The sequence below is a fragment of the Geotrypetes seraphini genome, chromosome 17, assembly GCF_902459505.1.
Source record: "Geotrypetes seraphini chromosome 17, aGeoSer1.1, whole genome shotgun sequence".
In the NCBI taxonomy this organism is placed as follows: Eukaryota; Metazoa; Chordata; class Amphibia; order Gymnophiona; family Dermophiidae; genus Geotrypetes; species Geotrypetes seraphini.
Window position 1 is genome coordinate 28,325,399 of NC_047100.1, and position 20,427 is coordinate 28,345,825.

General features: G+C 45.7%; 1 protein-coding gene across 7 annotated transcripts in view; it reads left to right on the forward strand.

Moving 5' to 3' along the window:
- SETD5 (SET domain containing 5) overlaps nt 1–20,427 on the forward strand; it is a 158,213-nt gene that overhangs the window by 37,950 nt on the left and 99,836 nt on the right. For all 7 annotated transcript variants that reach the window (XM_033926164.1, XM_033926165.1, XM_033926170.1 and 4 more), the window contains exon 2: nt 11,712–11,772. The gene's annotated coding sequence lies outside the window, so the exon portion shown is untranslated. The remainder of the gene's footprint in view (nt 1–11,711; nt 11,773–20,427) is intronic.

The window sequence follows — 20,427 nt, forward strand, 5'->3', positions numbered from 1 at the left end:
CCTTTTGGAAGGCACAATGGTAGTAGTGTGGCAGTTAATATATTTTCTGGCTGCTTTTGATGTCTCTTTAGTAGGCTGTTTCTGAAGCTGGGTGTGTCATTCCTCTCTGTGCACTGAGTAATCATTCTTCCAGGTCTCTCTTTTTCACCCTTTCTCTGTAGCAGTTTCCTGTCTTGCTTGTGTCAGAAGGTTGGGTTTTGAGATTTAGAATTCATAGACTAGTGTATGTTATTCAGAACTTCCAAGTTACCCAGATTTTAGGCCAGTCCTGTTGCTTAATGGGACCTGCAGCCCTGAATTCAATGGGTAGAATCAAGGACTACAACTGCCGTACTGCTTTTGGGAGTATACGTTTTTAAAACCAGAAAGGTATAGCAAGGAGGTATACAAACTAAAGTTTAAAGAAGAAAAGCATGTCTGTCTTTGGACAAGAAAGGGGAAAAGCATCAGGAATACTGAAAAACACTAGAACCTGATCAAAAATAAATAAAGGCTGCTTTGTTTCCAAGCATGAAATCCAAGCAGAAACCACCTTGATAAGATTTGAGAGCAAAGACTGGCAGACATTTTCCACAACAGCATTCCATCGAACTGTATTGTCATGGCCTAGATCAGGGGTAGGCAATTCCGGTCCTCGAGAGCCGGAGCCAGGTCAGGTTTTCAGGCTAGCCACAATAAATATGCAGGAGATAGATTTGCATCTCAAGGAGGCAGTGCAGGCAACTCCATGTTTGGCAAGACTAATCTTTCACATCTCCAGCTTTGGCCTTCAAGTGATTACATCAATCTGTATTTTGTATAGTTAACTTCCAGCTCTCACTTGTATTATCCTACCTGCTAGTCATCCCTCTGTATATTCCAACTTTGTTTTAAACTCTGGGTTTATAATTTTTTTAGGAGAGCAGTGTTATAGCAGCACCTATCTCATGTGTCTTGTTAGTAGGCTTCTAACTAGATAGGTATATTTTCCTTAATTTGCATACTCTCAGCTCTAGTTATTGTTACTAATTTTTGCATTGTTAACTTTTGAATGAGGCACGTTGGGAAAAAAAAGGCCTAATGTTCATTATAATATTCATCATAATGTTAGAGATATTTGGCATTCACTTAGAAAAAAGTAAGCCTGAAGAAAGACAGTCATGGTCACATAGACTCTAGTTTCCAGAATTCTTTGTATGTTATACATTCACAAGGTCAAGGTTTGTGCCTTTTAATATGTTTTGCCCTGGCTCTGGCTGGAAGAAGAAGGCAGTAACATCGGTTTATCCTTCTTTATGAAATCATCCCAGCTGTTGGGATCTTGTGTACCTGAGGCTTCCTGCAGCTAATTAAAAGGGAGTGAAATCCTTCTCTTGCTTAACTCCTGTGTTTCCTGGAAGGGAAGAATCAGGACCTTGCTGCAGTAATGAAAGGTCTTTAATGATGTCTGTTTCTAAGTTCTATTAAAGATAACCTAATTACAATGCCGCAGTCCCACTGATGGGAGGGAGAGAGGAGTGACTGGAGGGGTTTGGACCCTTTGGGAATCACAATCTGTACAGCAGCTTTTACACTGGACACTGGATTCTTTAGATAAATTGGGGAAATTGACTCAACATTTTTTATTAATTAGATTTCCCCAGCGTTAATGAAAAAAACCTTTTTGTAAAGACAAATTTAGGGGCAATACTGTATTACAAAAATAGATTTTACAAAGCAGATTTATTTCTTCACTTAAGAGCCCCTAAACCATAATAAAAGGGGAAGGAATTTTCTCCGCTATAATATCTGGACAGACTTGCCTTCAATAGCAAAGCCTGAAACCGAAAGGCATTTTTACGGTTACAAAATGTTTCTCATTTTATTAGGAAGAGAAAACTCTTGTTGCCTCAGGTGTGGTAAGAGTGAGCTGACAGTGTAATAGCCATTCATTTCAGTTTGACATACCACTACAGTAACGCAATTAGAAAATTCTGAATGGCCTATTCTGCTTTGTGTGTGCTTAGCAGTAACCTAGGGATGATCATTTCAAATTGTATGCCGTTCTCATCCATGATCTATATGAAAAATGCAGCTTCTGGGAGGACCTGGGCTCTGCACTATCCGAGGCAGGCGCTGTGACACCTCTGCTGCGATTTAATTGATTTTTGCAAGCTGGAGCCCTCATGCAGTCTGCTATGTTCCAGGCCGTGTTTTTGGTTGCCATAGGTTAAGTCTATACTTGGCCTCGATTCTGGTGCTCACTTGCTAACATGAAATGCACTTGTGCTCTGGTCATTGTGCTGTTTTCATTTTTAATGTATGTTATTTTCACCCAGTTTGTTTGGTAATATTGTTAGTGTTTGGATTTTGTTCTCATCAATTGCTTGTAATAATTTTAAGTTTAGAAAATATAGCTAAGTGTTAGAGGCACTGCAGGCTCTAAGTAAGTGACAGAGAGATTTTTTTTAAGTTGATAAAAGAGTGGATGATGCCCTTTGGATTTCAGTATCTTAAGATAGACTGGATTAAAGCCATTGAGACACAGGCTTAACCTTGGGTTTATAAAGCCAAGACGAGGATAGATATTCAGTCTATTTGGTTGGAAGTTGTACAGTGGCACAATGAGGTATCTACCTTTTTCAGAAGCAGTCTACAGGAATAATGGTTCCCTAATAACACCCCTGTACTTGATTTATGAATAATCTTCCTCTTTCTAAAACACAATGTGGCTATGTTTTCATCTCAGGATTAACTCAGATCCTTATGACTTAATGTCAGCGCATGGAAATCTAAAGTATTTAACCCTCTTTCAGACTTTCAATGTCTTGTGTCCATTGACTGCTGCAGTAAAGCATTGATGTTGGCTCTTTAGAATATGCTAACATTTTATGTAATGCACTTTGGAATGTGTGTCCTAGAAACTAAGGAGGAAATCCTGCTTTCACTGCCACTCTGGAAACCAGTGTAATAATGAAGATCAGTGCTTGGGGCAAACTGGTGCAGTTAACCTTGTAAGCAGCTGATCAGCCTCACTATTCAGTGCTTTGATGTACAGTGCTGTAGTTGTAATTCAGGGGTGTCAAAGTCCCTCCTGGAGGGCCGCAATCCAGTCGTGTTTTCAGGATTTCCCCAGTGAATATGCACATATAAACAACACCGGGATTTATAATCTCAGTTCAATAGCCACTCCATAAACAGAAAGAGCTATATTATTATCACTAATATTATAACTATTACTACTTACACAAATAATATGTTCACAAATTTATTGCATCATACTTTAAAAAAATACATTAAGACAACACATCTACATATAATTCATATCATTTAAATATATCTGCAACCTTCACCACCTACCCAGACACCCCACTAAAAGTTCATTCCCAAAGTGCAACAATGCCCATATAATTTACTAAAAAATCTTCGCTACTGTATTAGCTTTCACTTTGTGGGTTTTATCCTTCCCGCTATAGTTCTTCTTCATGCATCATGCACCATTCTTCTCCAAAAAACTAAATAGCTACGCCCAATGCAAATCTGTGTTTCGCCCTTCGGCGGCGTCAGGGGCTTTTTTTTAGATTGTTCTCATCTTCAGTTTATTGACATGTTCTTGTCATTCATTATACGTTACATAGAAGCCTCACACCATTGAGAAAACTCCAAATAGGAACTGAAAACGCATGAGATCTATTAGCCTACAATGAAAGCAGTGCATGCAACTAGATCTCATGCATATTCATTGGGGAAATCCTGAAAACCCAACTAGAGGGTCTTTGACACCCCTGTTGTAATTGGACTGGGCCCGGTCTTACGCAGCACATTCTATCCTGTCTTCCTTAACTTAGTTGTCAAAAGCGGCGTTCCCCAACCCTGTCCTGGAGGACCACCAGCCAGTCGGGTTTTCGGGATAGCCCTAATGAATATGCAAAGGGTAGATCTGCATTCCTATCGTCTTCATTACATGCATATTCATTAGGGCTATCCTGCAAATCAGACTGGCGGGTTGGGAACCACTGCCCTAGAGAAATTTGCTCTCGTTATAGTAGTTGGCGTTGGATAATTTTGGACTAATGAGTTATTGTTTCCTTCGGTTATTCCTCTTCAATTGCAGTCATTTGTTTGCTTTCTTTTGTTCTCTCCTCCTCCCCTTCCTTGCCCTGGTGCTGTACTGAATATGTTATTTTCTCCGAGGAACAGGGCAAATGGTTTCTGTCCTTGCTGCTTGAATTTCCTGAAAAGGGCACAATGAAAAGCCCGCTGCCTTTACAAGCCATTTGTTGGGGCCAATAAGGGATTTTCTAGTTAGACTCTTGGCATTTGCTTGCAGTTTAAGACTTGTAAGGAGCTAATATCGCAGCCCTGTACTAACTTGTAGTTGGATGCCTTGCTGTGTGTAGGCATTTCATAGACTACGCTGAGTAGAAACTTCAAGCAACAGTGGTAAATTTAGCCTTCCCATAACAGCCAACTAGTATTTAAAACCTGAAAGAGGGGAGCAGTGTGGTGCCACCAGTACTTGTGCTAAGATATTGATATGCCCTGTCAGTCGTACGTGACCAGGTCAGAGTTTCGGACTCGACTGAAATAACAACCCATAAAGCATATCAATTTAAAAGCCAAGTCTAAACATCCAGGGCCTCTCTTTCCTGGAGTGCTAATCATATTTGCTTTAGAAATGTCTTACTATAGCTAAATTGCACGTAAAATGGGAGGCCATGTTATTTACTTTTTTATTTTATGTTTTCAAGCATCCCATGAATGTTAGAATCTATTTCTCTGTGCTGGCCGGGCTGTTCATGCTCCAGTGTGGCCATTCCAGAAGTTTTAACATTAGGCTTTACTGAAGAGGTTCTGGGGAAAACTCGGTTCTAGCAATTTGTTTTCCTAACTATAATTGCTGGTTGGTCGATGTGTGGTCCTGTCTTAAATAAAGAGAAAATAGTTTTGCTTTCTGAATTGCCTGTACGTGCTGTCATGGAGTGTAGGCTAGGCCAGAGGCTAGATGTGGATTTTTGACCTACATACCCAGAAGAGGAGCTGCTGAGATTTTTTTTTTGGAAATGTTGTATGTCATAATGTATGCCAGAGACTGCTGGGGTTTGGTTCCAGTTCTGTATACTGTATAGTGCAGTGGTCTCCAACTCCAACCCTTTGCAGGGCCACATTTGGGATGTGTAGGTACTTGGAGGGCCTCAGAAAAAAAGAGTTAATGTCTTAGTAAAGAAATGAGGCAAAACTCTTAGTTTATAAATCTTTCCTTTTGGCTAAGTCTTAATAATAACGTTGTCATTTATAGCTAAAGAGACATATGATCTAGAAACTGTTTTTATTTTACTTTTGTGATTATGACAAACATACCGAGGGTCTCAAAATAGTACCTGACGGGCCGCGAGTTTGAGACCACTGGTATAGTGTGACTTATTGTGTTAGTTTTTAAAGAGGTTAGGATCACTGAAAATGACTATTGCTGTGTAATCATCTTCTTGGGCAACTGAGCCAATCCTTGTGTGTCATAGCTTAAGTGGTCCTGGTTCTGGCAGTACTGATAACAACTAACTGTACTTGAAGACCGAGAAGGAAAGACACACAATTGTACACGTTTAACAATTATAGCAATGGCTCTTTTGTTATTTAGGGTTTTGCAAGATTTGCTTTGTGTAGCAATTATTTAGTGGATTATTTCCCCCTCCTCCCCATGGAATGACGGTCGTGTATATGTCTATGAATGGTGAATACTGGTAGGAACAGGCTGGCTGCCCTGCAGTGAGATTACATAGATTGTGATTAGAACAAACTTGACATGACCACGTTTGGTGTCCTATTGCTATGGTAACATGGTGCTACTTCTCAGAACTGTACCATTAATTCCTGTGGCTCACACTTTGCCATTGATTACTGCTGCTGTCTCGAGTCCTATATACAGCATAGCGAATACAGAAGGGAGCTCCACAGCTCAAAAACTAAGGCTAGTATTTTTGCAATGGCTGCAGAGTTTCAGGTGGTCATTGAGGGATCTTTCTTAAAAGTACAGGCAGTCCCCATTTTATGAACATCTGACTTACGTCAGACTCATAGTTACGAACGGGGGTTCTGTTCTACCTTTGGTGTCCCAACGCGCCCCTCTCCCTCCCTCCCAATTTCCAATGCGCCCCTCTTTCTCCCTTCCTCCCTCCATTCTCTGCCCCAAGTACATGCCTCCCTCTGGCAGGTGCTTTCCTTCTTCTGGCTGGTTCCCTCCTCCCTCCTCCTTTGTGCAGTCAGTTCTCTGCACAAAGCCGCGGGTAGCAGCTCCTACATGTGTCCTGCGGCTGAGCTGGAAGCCTTCCCTCTGACGTGGGAGGAGCTTCCTCCAATGTCAGAGGGAATGCTTCCGGCTCAGCCGCGGGACTAGCATAGGAGCTGCTGCCTGTGGCTTTGTGCAGAGAAATGGCCAGGGCTGGAAGGAGGATGGAGCCGGCCAGAAAAAGGTAAACACCTGCCAGAGGGAGGCATGTACTTGGGGCAGAGAATGGAGGGAGGAAGGGAGAGAGAGGGGTGCGTTGGGACACGGGAGGGAGCACTAACTTTGGATGGAAGGAAGAAGGGAGGGAAGCATGAGACATAGGATGGAAGAATAGAGGGAGTGAGGGAGAGAGATGCTGAGGTGGGGAGAGAAAGAGAGATGGTACACATGGAGAGAGGAAGAAAGAGGATAATTGTTAGGCATAGAGAGGGAGAGAGAATTATTGGACATGGTGGTGGGAGAGGAGTGAGGTAGAGATGGAATGGAGCAGAGAGAGATGAGAGGGAGTAATGTTGGATGTGGTGGTGGAGAAGGAACAGTGGAATGGATGGAAAGGGATGCAAGAGGGGGCTTCAAGGAGGTGGAGAAGAATACTAGGATCAGAATTACATACAAATTCAACTTAAGAACGGTTTAAAAAATGAAACCCGTTCTTAACCCGGGGACTCTAGTCCTCATTGCGAGAGGGCTGGGATTCAGGTTGAGATACCCAACGAAGAAATTTCTATTTGTCTTCTATAAGGCTACTAAGAAATTCCTAGAATTCTTAGCCCCCCTACTGTTTTGTTTGGAGCCTGAGGTTCTGGTAATCTGGGAGAGAGAGGGATCTTCCTGAGCTCACTGTGCAGGGAATTGATGTGAGGTGTTGAGGGAGAGAAACAAAGATCCACTAAGGAGCCTCGGAGTCTGCATGGATTATTGATACAGCTCTTTCTATCAGCATGTCTGCTTTTTTCATCAGGGTTGCATCATCTGCAGGCGGACTGCCAGCTCCTCAGTGTAGCACAGAAAGACTCTGAGGCAGATGAGGCCTTGTCGCTGAAGCCTCCTTCCTGTCCCTCCTTCCTGTAGCGCTTGAGAATGTGGACTCCTTCTGAATGCCTCACCTTTGTTCAGCAGCTTTCTGCCACTCTGGCATCTCTTCTCTTTTCCCCAGCTGCTTCCTCCTAATTCAAGTACTGCTTTTCTTTCTTTGGAGAGAGATTTTTTTCATACTTGGGCTTGTGGATGGTTCTTTTGTTTTACCCTGCTATAAATGAGAGTAGAGGTGAATCACTTACTGTTATCCATGTCTCTGACCAGATTGGGAGAGAATGATTTTATAAATTTAAGCATGGCTGGACTAGATACTCCCTTTAAAAATCCAGTACTCTGAGTGTGCATGGATTCTGTTAATTTAGTTAATGTCTGGGACTTTTCTTGGAATGTTCTTTTCAGAATAAAAAGCAGATGTTTAGCAAGTCAGTATCTTCTTTGGGGACAAGGGTGTATTTTGCTTTCAGGGCAGGGTCCTACATCATGCAGTGCTAAAATAAGATTGAAGGAAATAGGAGGAAATGTGTATTTTACTCGATGAATAGTTAAACGCTGAAACTTTTTGCCAGAGAATATGGTTACAGTGGTTAGCTTATCTGGGTTTAAGAAAAGTTGGACAAGTTTCTAGAGGAAAAGCCCATAATTTGCTGTTGAGAGAGACATGGGGGGGGAAGCCACTGCTTGCCCAGAAATTGATAGTATGCAACGTTGCTATATTTGGGTTTCTGCCAGGTACTTGTGACCTGGATTGGCCACTGTTGGAAGCAGGATACTGGGTTAGATGGACCACTGGCTATTTCTAGAAAGCAGATTACAGTTAAATGTTTTTGATGCTTTTCTGGGGCTTCATGGGAGCCTCTCCCTCCCTCTCTTTCTCGGTTATACATTAGCCTACTTCCTCTTTGTGTACTTGGGCCACAGATTGTTGTTCTAGTAGTTAGGGAAACGGGTTTGGCCATAGAGACACTGGTCTGGGACTATCAGAGGGGTAAAACTCCTACAGAAAATAGTCCAAAATAAAGTGTAAGGAAGACACACAAGTATGGATCAAGAAAGAAAATATTTATAAAAAAAATATATTAAAATCTAAAATTAGATCATAGTGGTGTAAGTTTATAACAGGACCTGAAACGGTTCTTATTTCAGCAGGTAATGCCTTCCTCGGGAATCCTTAGAAAACAAGACAACAGAAACGGTCCAACTCAAACATGTTTATAAAAAACAAGTGATAGGTGAATTAGGATGATCACATGATGTGCTTGACAATAAAAAGATGAAGATGAAAATCCCATTTGTGAGTGCACAAAAGTGCTAGGGAAAATGACCAAGAGAACAAGTGAAAAGCCACTACAACCTCTCAGCTTATTCAGAATTGGTGAATAGTAGAATAAGAAAGTAGGCAATTCCAGTCCTCAAGAGCCGGAGCCAGGTCAGGTTTTCAGGATATCCACAATAAATATGCAGGAGATAGATTTGCATCTCAAGGAGGCAGTGCACGCAAATCCATCTCATACATATTCATTGTGGATATCCTGAAAACCTGACCTTGCTCCAGCTCTCGAGGACCGGAATTGCCTACCCCTGGACTAGAGTATTGATAACTGATAGGTGATGGTGGTTATATACTGATGAAGGGATGTAAAAGATAAACATGGCAAGGACATACCATCTATCACCTCTATGCAATTATGATAAAATCCTAGCAAATAAAACAGTCAAAAGATATGTAGGAGGATGCATTCGTAAAAGATTTCAGGTCACAGGTACCGTATAGATCAGGTGCTCTTTTATCAGCACATATCAGTGTTTTTTTTAAGTGGAGAATGTTTGTTACAGATCTTTGTAGTGGAAACCTTCTGCATTTTACCTAAGTGAAAATTATGGGTTATGCTGTATCTGTGGATCGCTGGTCCAATGTTAGAAGTGCTTTGTCCTTCCCTCTAATTTACAAGTCTGAATGATTCTTGTCCTGCCATGTATAGTAGTCCTGTACTACTATTTATTATTTCTATACGCAGCGCTTGTACATTAAACATGCAAGAGGCGGTCCCTGCTCGAAAGAGCTTATAATCTAATTATGGCATACACGCTGGGGAAATATGGTGAATCAATATGTGCTGCTCCTGTAGGGAAAGGCAAAGGGATGAAGAGAGAGGGTAGAGGACTGCAGAGGGAATGACAAACAAATACACATGTCGTAGAAAATGCACTTGCGCGTTATGCTTTGAGAGGAAGCCAGTTGCAGCTATTCTCTCTTCTTTCCTGGAAGCGTGCATAGCCAGTTAGCTTTCCAGGATTTGCATAAAATGGGTCTCTTGTATATGTAGGCTATCTCACCCATATTCCTTGTGGTAATGCTGAAAACCTCTCTGGCAAGGAAAGGGTTAGATGAATTTCAGTAGCCCTCAAGAGTTCCAAGGTTTGCCCTTCTTTGTAATTTGCTCTAAGCATTGTGGGAAATGATCTTTTTTGAGACATACTGCCTTTAAACTCTTTCAGAAATGAATTTGGTGGGATTTTTGTTTGTTTTACCTCTGAATCAGTAAGAATGTGTAACGTTGGCTCGCTCTGTAATTGATCTTGGGCTATATTTGTCCGTAGAGTGGCTGCTTCTTTCTCTACGTCCTTGGCGCTTGTGATTAGGTTCCTTTGCCCTAACCTTTCTAGTACCATTATTCATTTGTTTAGGATCAGTTTGGAAGGAAATGCCCATGCTGTTGAGATGCCTCTGTTTTGATCCAGCAGTTCTCCTCGGTTATACCAAGACAGTGTAATCATGGAGCATTACATAGACACCTGAGCCTTACCAGTACTTTATTTATTCAGTTTACTATACCATTCTCCCCAGGGAGCTCATAAAGGTTTACATGAATTTATTCACATACTCAAGCATTTTTCCCTGTCTGTCCCAGTGGGCTCCCAATCTATCTAATGTACCTGGGTCAATGGGGGGGATTAAGTGACTTGCCCAAGGTCACAAGGTGCAGCATGGGTTTGAACCCATATCCTCAGGGTGCTGAGGCTGTAACTTTAACCACTGTGCCACTGAAAATCAAAATGTAGCAAAAGTGAGCCAAGTCTAGGACAATCAAGTCATTGTGACATCACTGATGAGGTTGGCTCTTATTGGTGGAATGAGGCATTCTGATGTCACTATACCAGCTCTGGTTACCAGACAGAAACTTTTCACACATTTATTTATTTATTTTATTTAGTTTACATGAATTTATTCAGATACTCAAGCATTTTTCCCTGTCTTTCCTGGTGGGCTCCCAATCTATCTAATGTACCCGAGGCAATGGGGGGGATTAAGTGACTTGCCCAGGGTCACAAGGAGCAGAGGGAGTTTGAACCCACAACCTCAAGGTGCCGAGGCTGTTGCTTTAACCACTGGAAATTTTCTTTGTTTTGTTTGACTGTGGATTTTATTTCCAGTTCCTACATTGTTTGCTTTAACCACTGAGCCACACTCCCCCTTTTTCTTAAGATCATTTTTGTCCGTAACCTGCTTAAAGAACCTTTTTTTTTTTTTTTTTTTTTTTGAGAAAATAGCCTCTTAGGATCAAACCAGAGATGCCAGCCCTATGAGTGCCCCCAGTTTTGAACAAACTGACTAAATTCTAATGCTGTGACCTGATTCAGTTCGGTCGCATACTAGCTTAGAATTCCAGGTGTGTTGCTGCTTCCTGGGAGACTCCCCCCTAGGAAGATTTACTGTCCTTACCGACTGCTCTTATCATTGTCATCCTGAAATGCGCTTCATGAGATATTGAAGGACTGGGCCTTTTGGCTGCTGTTTCAGTCGGTGCTTAGGTCTTTCAGATGATTTTGGATTTTGTCTTGGGCTGCAGGGGAGGGGCAACACATGTAGTGCTTGGATTTAAAATTGCACTTGAAATGTGAAGATGGGGGAATGCATAGAGAGGTGGCTGCTGCTGAGGTGAAAAGCTATTTTGATCTCACTGTGGTGTTTAATTATGTATATTCACATCTTGAATTGGGGGTGAGAAGCAAAATTTGGAATAGAGTTCGGAATTGGAATGGTTTGTATATGTTTCACAGAGAGATAGGTGAGTGAAGTGACCTTCTGACTGTGCTCATCTTATGTAGCCCGTAACAAGAGGGGACGGTATGAAAATCCGTGGGGACAGACTCGGTAGTGACATCAGAAAATATTTCATTATGGAAAGAGTGGTGGATGCACAGGAAAACCTCCCAGTGGAGGTAGAGGAGAGAAAACCAGAAATGGAATTCAAGAAAGACTAGGATGAGCACAGATGATCCCTAAGTGTCAAGAAGTGAGGGGAAAGCTAGATATCAGCTGAGGTTTGTGTCATTGTACCAGGAATAAAATTGGGCAAACTAAACTTTTTGTATCTGCTGTCATCTTATTTTCTGGGATGTTAATGTATTTTCTCCAATTGTTCCCTAGATCTCCAAAAGAAGCTAGGAAGAGAGATCCTCCGGTCTTCCATCTACTGACCAGCACAAAGGTAATAGAACTGGAAATGTACCCCTGATGGGTTTTAGAAAGCAGTATATCTGCTATATGCAGTCCGTCTCTCTCTTTCATTGTTACCTTCACTTCTGTAGAATAGTTTGACCCCCAGCAGCAGGCATTGAAAGCTAGTGCTGTAAGAAATGTTCTGGATAATTGAGCAAAGCTGATATAGTGAAGGCTCAGTGCAAGGAATTGGGGTCAATAACCGCTCAGGCCGCACTGAGGTGTCTAAGGAATCGCAGTGGCTCCTGGGAGAAATGAAGCCAGCAGCCCAGTCTGGTTATCATTAGCACAGGATGACAGCAGAATCTCAGTATTGATTTAGAAGTAGCTGAGAGGTTAGGACATGCTCAATATGGTGTGGCTGGGAGCCAGGCTGCAGAAAGTCAGCTGTGGGCAGCAGATGGGGAGGAGAAATCAATATAGAGAAAGAGAAGGACAGATCCTTGATGCAGGCTTAAGGAGATAAGCCTAGAGTGCCTGTGAAATGAATGTTGAGAGCAGGTAGTACCATTGTTCGTTTTTCACTTCCCCCTCTCCTTCCCATCTTGGGTTGTGGGGCTCAAGGTAACCTCATTTTGCACATGGTGAGACTCCTGTTATCCCAGGACAAGCAGGCAGCATATTCTTAACGCATGGGTGACGTCACTGACGGAGCCCCGGTACGGACACTTTTAACTAAAAAGTTCTAGTTGGCCGCACCGCGCATGCGCAGGTGCCTTCCCGCTCGACGGAGGAGAGCGTGGTCCCCAGTTTCTTCGTTTCCGCGGAGCGAAGAAGACGCATGTATTTTTCAACGGCCGTTGAAATATCGGATTTTGCCTTCCCGCTCGCGTTTTTGTCTTCCTTTTTCTTCTTTTACCTTCGGGTTTCTTTTTCGTTTTAAATTCCAAAAAAAAAACACCCAAACTTTGTTTTCTCTTTATTTTTCGAACCGGCCCCGGCGGGGCCTGTTGTCACCATACAGGCTTCCGGTTTTGATTTTGCGGAGGCCGTGTTTCCCTTCATGCCCCCTCAGCCGGGCTTTAAGAAGTGCCAGCGGTGTGCACGCCCGATATCTCTCACTGACCCGCACAATTGGTGCCTACAGTGCCTGGGTCCAGAGCATCGGGCTGACACCTGCACCCGCTGTGCTACTCTTAAAAAACGTACATTAAAAAATAGACAGATCCAACAAAATATTATTTTCGGCACCGGATCTGCCATGGAATCAGCCGCGCCGTCAACGGCATTGCAAAAGTCGGCACCGACTAATTTGACATCGCCTGATCCTTCCTCGGGGTCGCTGGCACCAGGTAAGCCGGCTAAGAAGCCTTCCACTTCCCTTGAGCGCCCTCCTGCCATACCGGCGATGCCGGTCCCGCAAACGCTCCGCCCCGATTTCGGTGCGTGCCTCGTCATCGGCCTCCTCATCGCCGGGGCATGGAGCGGCACCTATGGTACCGAAAAAGAAAAAAGTAGTACCGGTGCCCCCTCTGGACGACCGCATTGCGGCCATACTCCAAACCCAACTGCAGGAGCAACTACAACAACAACTCCAGCACTTGTTACCCACACTGTTGGCCCCACTCCTTTCGGTGCCGGACCGGCCCGAGCCTCGCACCATACCACCGGTGTCGACACCATCGGTACCGTTGAACACCTCCATGCCGGTACTCGCGGCTGAACCACTTCATCCTCCGGTGCAACCACGCTCTGATGCCGACCCTCCCCGACATCGAGACCGTCACCAGTCCCCCCGAGACCAGGACCGGCACCGATCTTCCTCCCCCGGTACCGTCTCGATGCGCTCTGGCAAATCCCTCTCTAAGACTCGCCATACTGAGCCATCCGCACCACCGTCCCGTCCCGCGCATACCGACGTCAGGGACCCGGACTTATGGGAAGAATCCCCACCCGGTACCGATGATGAGGCTTCATCAACGGACGAGGAACCATCGATGGTCGATACCAGTTCCAAACCTGAACAGTCCTCATTCACAAAATTTCTACGAGAAATGTCGGCAGCTCTGTCTATCCCTTTGGAGTCCGACTCTAAGAAGTCCCAGGCTTTCCTTGACGCCCTGGACTTCGAACAACCCCCCAAAGAATTTTTAAAGTTACCCGTCCACGACATCTTACGGGAAACTCTTTACAAAAATTGGGAAAACCCTCTCACGGTACCGGGTGCACCTCGAAAACTGGATAGTTTATATAGGGTCATTCCTATCCCGGAGTTCGACAAACCTCAACTACCCCATGAATCCCTTCTAGTGGAGTCCACTTTAAAGAAAACCCAGGGCTCCAGTGTTTATGCCTCTACTCCTCCTGGCAGAGAGGGCAGAACGATGGATACATTTGGCAAGCGCCTTTATCAGAATTCCATGCTTGCCAACAGAGCTAATAATTACACCTTCCACTTCTCCTTCTATATGAAGCATTTGGTGCAACAACTCTCCTCCTTCCAAAAGTACATCCCTGAACGCAAGGTCCCGGTTTTTCAACAACAACTTTCCAGTTTGCTCCAACTCAGGAAATTTATGGTGCGCTCCATTTATGACTCTTTTGAGCTGACCTCTCGAGCATCTGCCATGGCTGTTGCCATGAGGCGCTTGGCCTGGCTGAGAGTTTCTGACCTCGATATTAATCACCAAGACCGCCTAGCCAACGCACCTTGTCTTGGTGATGAACTCTTTGGGGAGTCCCTGGACTCAACTACCCAGAAACTCTCGGCACACGAGACCAGGTGGGATACCCTGATCAAACCTAAGAAGAAAACTCCTCCTGCTCGCCCCTACAAACAGCAGTCTTCCTATCAACGCAGGTTCTCGGCCAGACCTCTCAACCCGCCTCAACAACAACAGTCTCGCTGGCCTCGTCAGCAGCACCAGACTCAGGCACGTTCACAGTCTCACCCACCGACCAAGCCTCTCCCGCAGTCAAAACCATCTCAGCCCTTTTGACTCTTTTCTCCAGGGCATAGCCAGTCTCCCACCATCCTTGCCTCTTCCTCAGCCGATAGGAGGACGTCTTCAACTCTTCCTCAACCGTTGGGAGGCCATCACATCAGACCTGTGGGTCCTCAACATCATTCGCCACGGCTACTCTCTCAATTTCCAGACTCTTCCACCGGACAATCCTCCCATAGAGTCTGTTTCTCACTCCTCTCAATCCCCCCTCCTCCTGAGGGAGGTCCAATCCCTCCTTCTTCTCAATGCCATCGAAGAGGTACCCCCAGACCAAAGGGGTCGGGGATTCTACTCCCGCTACTTCCTGGTTCCCAAGAAGACAGGAGACCTCCGTCCCATCCTCGATCTCCGGAACCTCAACAAGTGTCTGGTCAAGGAAAAGTTCAGAATGCTCTCCCTTGCCACGCTTTACCCGCTTCTCTCTCAACACGACTGGCTATGTTCCCTAGACCTCAAAGAGGCCTACACTCACATTCCAATCCATCTGACTTCACGTCGCTACCTCCGATTTCAGGTACAGCACCGCCACTATCAGTACAAAGTGCTACCCTTTGGCCTCGCATCATCACCCAGGGTGTTCACCAAGTGCCTTATTGTGGTGGTGGCCTTCCTCAGGTCTCACAACCTCCAGGTGTTCCCGTACTTGGACGATTGGTTGGTGAAAGCTCCTACGTCTCCGCTTGTGCTGCAAGCCACACAACACACCATCTCTTTCCTCCATCTCCTGGGGTTCGAGGTCAACTACCCCAAGTCGCATCTGCTTCCCACACAGCGACTTCAATTCATTGGAGCAGTTCTGGACACCACTCTGATGAGGGCGTTTCTTCCCGCCGACCGACAACGGACCCTGCTCCATCTCTGTCGTCAGGTGCTCCTTCATCACTCCATCCCAGCTCGGCAGATGATGGTCCTCCTAGGCCACATGGCCTCGACGGTCCATGTACTTCCTCTGGCACGACTCCACCTCAGGACACCTCAGTGGACTCTAGCCAACCAATGGTCACAGACCTCGGATCCTCTTTCTCATCCCATCTCTGTGACATCGTCTCTTCAGCAATCTCTTCAATGGTGGTTGAACTCCTCAAATCTTTCCAGGGGTCTACTCTTTCATCTGCCCCCTCACTCCATGACCATCACCACGGATGCCTCCCCCTATGCGTGGGGAGCTCACCTGGGAAATCTTCGCACTCAGGGTCTCTGGACCCCTCAGGAGCGTCTACATCACATCAATTTCCTGGAACTCAGAGCCATGTTCTATGCTCTCAAAGCCTTCCAGCACCTTCTCTACCCTCAGGTCCTTCTTCTGTGCACAGACAACCAGGTCGCCATGTACTACATAAACAAGCAAGGCGGCACTGGATCTCCCCTCCTCTGTCAGGAGGCCATCCGCATCTGATCCTGGGCCACAGCCCACAGTCTCTTCCTCAGGGCTGTATATATCCAGGGCGAACAGAACTCCCTGGCCGACAATCTCAGCCGCATCCTTCAACCTCACGAGTGGACTCTGGATCCTCCCACACTCCGCTCCATCTTTGCGCGCTGGGGCACTCCGCAAGTGGACCTCTTTGCAGCTCCTCACAACCATCAGCTGCCCCAGTTCTGTTCCAGACTCTTCTCTCCTCACCGTCTGGCCCCGGATGCATTCCTGCTCGACTGGACGGATCGGTTCCTCTATGCCTTTCCTCCACTACCTCTGATGTTGCGGACATTGTTCAAACTCCGCAGGGACAGAGCCACCATGATTCTCATCGCTCCTCGATGGCCTCGCCAACACTGGTTCTCCCTCTTGCTCCAGCTCAGCTCCAGGGAGCCCATTCATCTTCCTGTGTTTCCTACTCTACTTACACAGCAGCATCAGTCTCTACTGCATCCCATTCTGTCCTCGCTCCACCTGACAGCTTGGTTTCTCTTGGGCTGACCTCTCCAGAGAACCTGTCTCAGCCTGTCCGTCGTATTTTGGATGCCTCCAGGAAACCGGCCACCCTCCAATGTTACCATCAGAAATGGACCCGGTTCTCCTCTTGGTGTCTACTTCATCATCACGATCCCGCCTCATTGGCGGTAGAAACTATACTGGACTATTTGCTTTCTCTCTCCGACGCTGGCCTCAAATCTACCTCAATCAGAGTCCACCTCAGTGCCATCACTGCGTTTCATGAGCCTATCCTCGGAAAACCTCTCACGGCTCATCCCCTGGTTTCCCGGTTCATGAGAGGCCTCTTCAATGTCAAACCACCGCTGAAGCCTCCTCCAGTCATCTGGGACCTGAACGTGGTTCTCTCAGCCCTCATGAAACCTCCATTTGAGCCTCTTGCCACAACTTCACTCAAATTTCTGACATGGAAGGTGCTTTTCCTCATTGCCATCACCTCTGCCAGGAGGGTTAGTGAGCTACATGCACTGGTCGCTGACCCACCTTTCACGGTTTTTCACCATGACAAGGTAGTTCTGCGTATCCATCCTAAATTTCTTCCCAAGGTGGTCTCGGACTTCCACCTCAACCAATCCATTGTGTTACCTGTCTTTTTCCCTAAGCCCCATTCTCATCCTGGGGAACAGGCATTACACACGCTGGACTGTAAGCGTGCCCTTGCATACTACCTTGACCGTACCAGGGCTCACCGCTCGTCCCCTCAGCTCTTTTTGTCCTTTGACCCTAACCGTCTAGGTCGCCCTGTCTCTAAACGGACGCTTTCTAACTGGCTTGCTGCCTGCATTGCGTTCTGTTATGCTCGGGCCGGTCTCTCACTGGAAGGTGCTGTCACGGCCCACAGGGTCAGAGCTATGGCTGCTTCTGTGGCTTTCCTCCGCTCCACGCCCATCGAGGAGATCTGCAAAGCTGCCACTTGGTCCTCAGTTCACACATTCACTTCTCACTACTGTCTGGATGCCTTCTCCAGACGGGATGGGCACTTCGGCCAATCTGTGTTACAAAATTTGTTTTCCTAATGGCCAACCATCCCTCCTCCCTCTCTATTAGCTTGGAGGTCACCCATGCGTTAAGAATATGCTGCCTGCTTGTCCTGGGATAAAGCACAGTTACTTACCGTAACAGGTGTTATCCAGGGACAGCAGGCAGATATTCTTACGACCCACCCTCCTCCCCGGGTTGGCTTCTTAGCTGGCTTATCTTAACTGGGGACCACGCTCTCCTCCGTCGAGCGGGAAGGCACCCGCGCATGCGCAGTGCGGCCAACTAGAACTTTCTAGTTAAAAGTGTCCGTACCGGGGCTCCGTCGGTGACGTCACCCATGCGTTAAGAATATCTGCCTGCTGTCCCTGGATAACACCTGTTACGGTAAGTAACTGTGCTTTCTGGGGATTTGTATGCTCCCAGGCTCTTACATGCAGCATATTTTGTTTTTCTGTCCTCGAGTATCTGATGTTCAGAGAGATCCCTAGGCTGCTTTATCTAGAAATACGTAGCAGGGCAGGAGTGGAAGTCCTTTAATATTTTATGGCAAGGTCATTCTTAAACATATGGCATTCATCATACAGAAGATGAATGCCAAAGTTCACAGTACCAGCTGTGGAACAATAGTTGGTGCATCTGAACTGATACTGCCTTAAGAGTAGAGAGTTGCGTGGGGACAGAAATCAAGTCCGTCCATGCCCATCCTCTTATACTTCAGAAGTAGTTATTTAATTATGCTACTGAATTAGAGGCTCTGGTAGAGACCCATTTTCAAATAAGCAGAGGCACTTTATTAATTTGGAAATATTAAATGGGAAGGATACATTCTTTGTAAATGGGTCTCCGCCAGAGCCTCTAATGTAAGTATAAAATATAAAATTATTCGCTCAAATACTCCAGCTGATGAGGATCCTCAAGCTATGTCAGCTGGATACTTCCTCTGAAGGTGCCCAAAAATCCCTTTTCCAAAGCTAGACAGGCAACAGCAACGTCCCTAAGCCATAGATGCTGGCATCTCAGTGGCTCAAGGATGCTGCCAGCGACTACTATACTTGGCAGAAGGGAAGTCCAGCCAGCTTTGGAGGAGGTCCTCAGCTGGTGGTGCTTGGGGATCTCCTCCAGCTACAGCAGATACTTCAACAGAAATACAAAGACATCTGCTATACTCATTGCCCAAAACTAATGTATTTCAATCAATAAATTCTGGGGGGTTTTACCTTTGTTGTCTCGAGATTTATTTTTCCATCAAGTTAGTTCCAGTTTCTCTTTTTTCTGCTGTCTTGTCTTCTGCAAATTCTTCTTCAACTGCTTGCTGCCCATTGGCTTCTCCTACCATGGTCCAGCATTTCTCCTTCCTTTTCACTGTACAGCATCCTCTCTCTCTTCTGCCCCTGGATCCATCTCCCTGATTTTCCCCTCCCCACTCCTGCACTGCACTTCTTTGTCTCTCCTCCACCCTCATATGCAACATGTCTCCCTCTCTTTCCCTCTCTTGCTGCAAAAGGAGTGGGAAGAGAGAGAGGGATCCGGGGTGCATCTCTCTCACCCCTTCTACAACCACATCCAACCTTTCTTCCTCTCTCATCCCCTGGCCCTTGGACAGTATCTTTTGCCCTTCCCCACCAGCTCCATGCCCAACATTTCTCCTTCTATCACCCCTGCCACGAAGACCCCTGTTGGACCTAGGTGGGCATGGAAGGCCCTACTTATACATGGTGGAGTGAAGGGACCATGGGAGAGGAGAAGAGCCACAGGTTGCCGATCCCTGCCTTAGCCCATGCAGCATCTGTTCCTTCCTTCCCCACACTCTTTCCAAGCCTGTGCAGCATCTCTTTCCTTCCGGTTCTCGGTGTAAAAACTCCAGTATTTCCTTACCTTCAGCAGATAGTAGGTTATCCAGTTTGGTGTTCCTAGTCCTAGGCATAACTCCTATCTCTGGATCCTGAAAGCCACACAGCTTGGTTGAGCTTAATGGTCAGCTCTCCGGTTCTTGCTCCATTGTCCCCATTTATGTTTGATAGTGTCCTCTGGATGAGGTGTTTGACTCAGCCTTCCAGGGTCCTGTCAGAGGGGGTGTGGTCCCCATCACCCCCTTTTTGCCCTGTTTGGGTGATCTCCAGCAGCTCCCAGGCAAAAATAAAATTCATAATTGGCTGTGCCTGGTTTAGCTTTATTTCCTTGTGCAGGGAATTAAAAAAAGAAAAACAGACCCTAAGAATGCACTGGGATGGTAGTGACGCTAGAGCCTCAGGCCAAGGCCAGCCCAAGCATTTTGTAATGGCTAATTTACAATATTTTGTTTGGAACAAGGATAACCTGCAGTGGATCCCATTTCCTGATAAAGACTGCTGTAGCTTGATATTTGCAAATCTAGAGACTTTTCATCCATTGTACCTGCAGTCCATTTATTTCTAGCTGGTGGTTCCAGATCAGCATGTCTTCAGTAGTGAATTGCTACTCTTCAAATCAATAGAGTCTGCTTTGGCCTAGGGAACAGAGAAGGAGAAGAACCAGCTGTGGCCCAAGGGAGCATATTGTACTGGTTGCTAGACAGAAACTATTCCTTCATCTTTGCAGCAGCTGCAAGCAGGCTTATGGCATCATGGTAAATTTGATTTCCCATGGCTGTCTACAAAGGAAATGGGAAATGGAGGAGCACACACTGGCTGTTTCCTTGCTTTTCCATTTAACCTTTCAAGGAGGTGGCAGAATACCTCTCCTCTCCATGCCCTAGATCAGGGGTAGGCAATTCCGATCCTCGAGAGCCACAAGGCAGGTCAGGTTT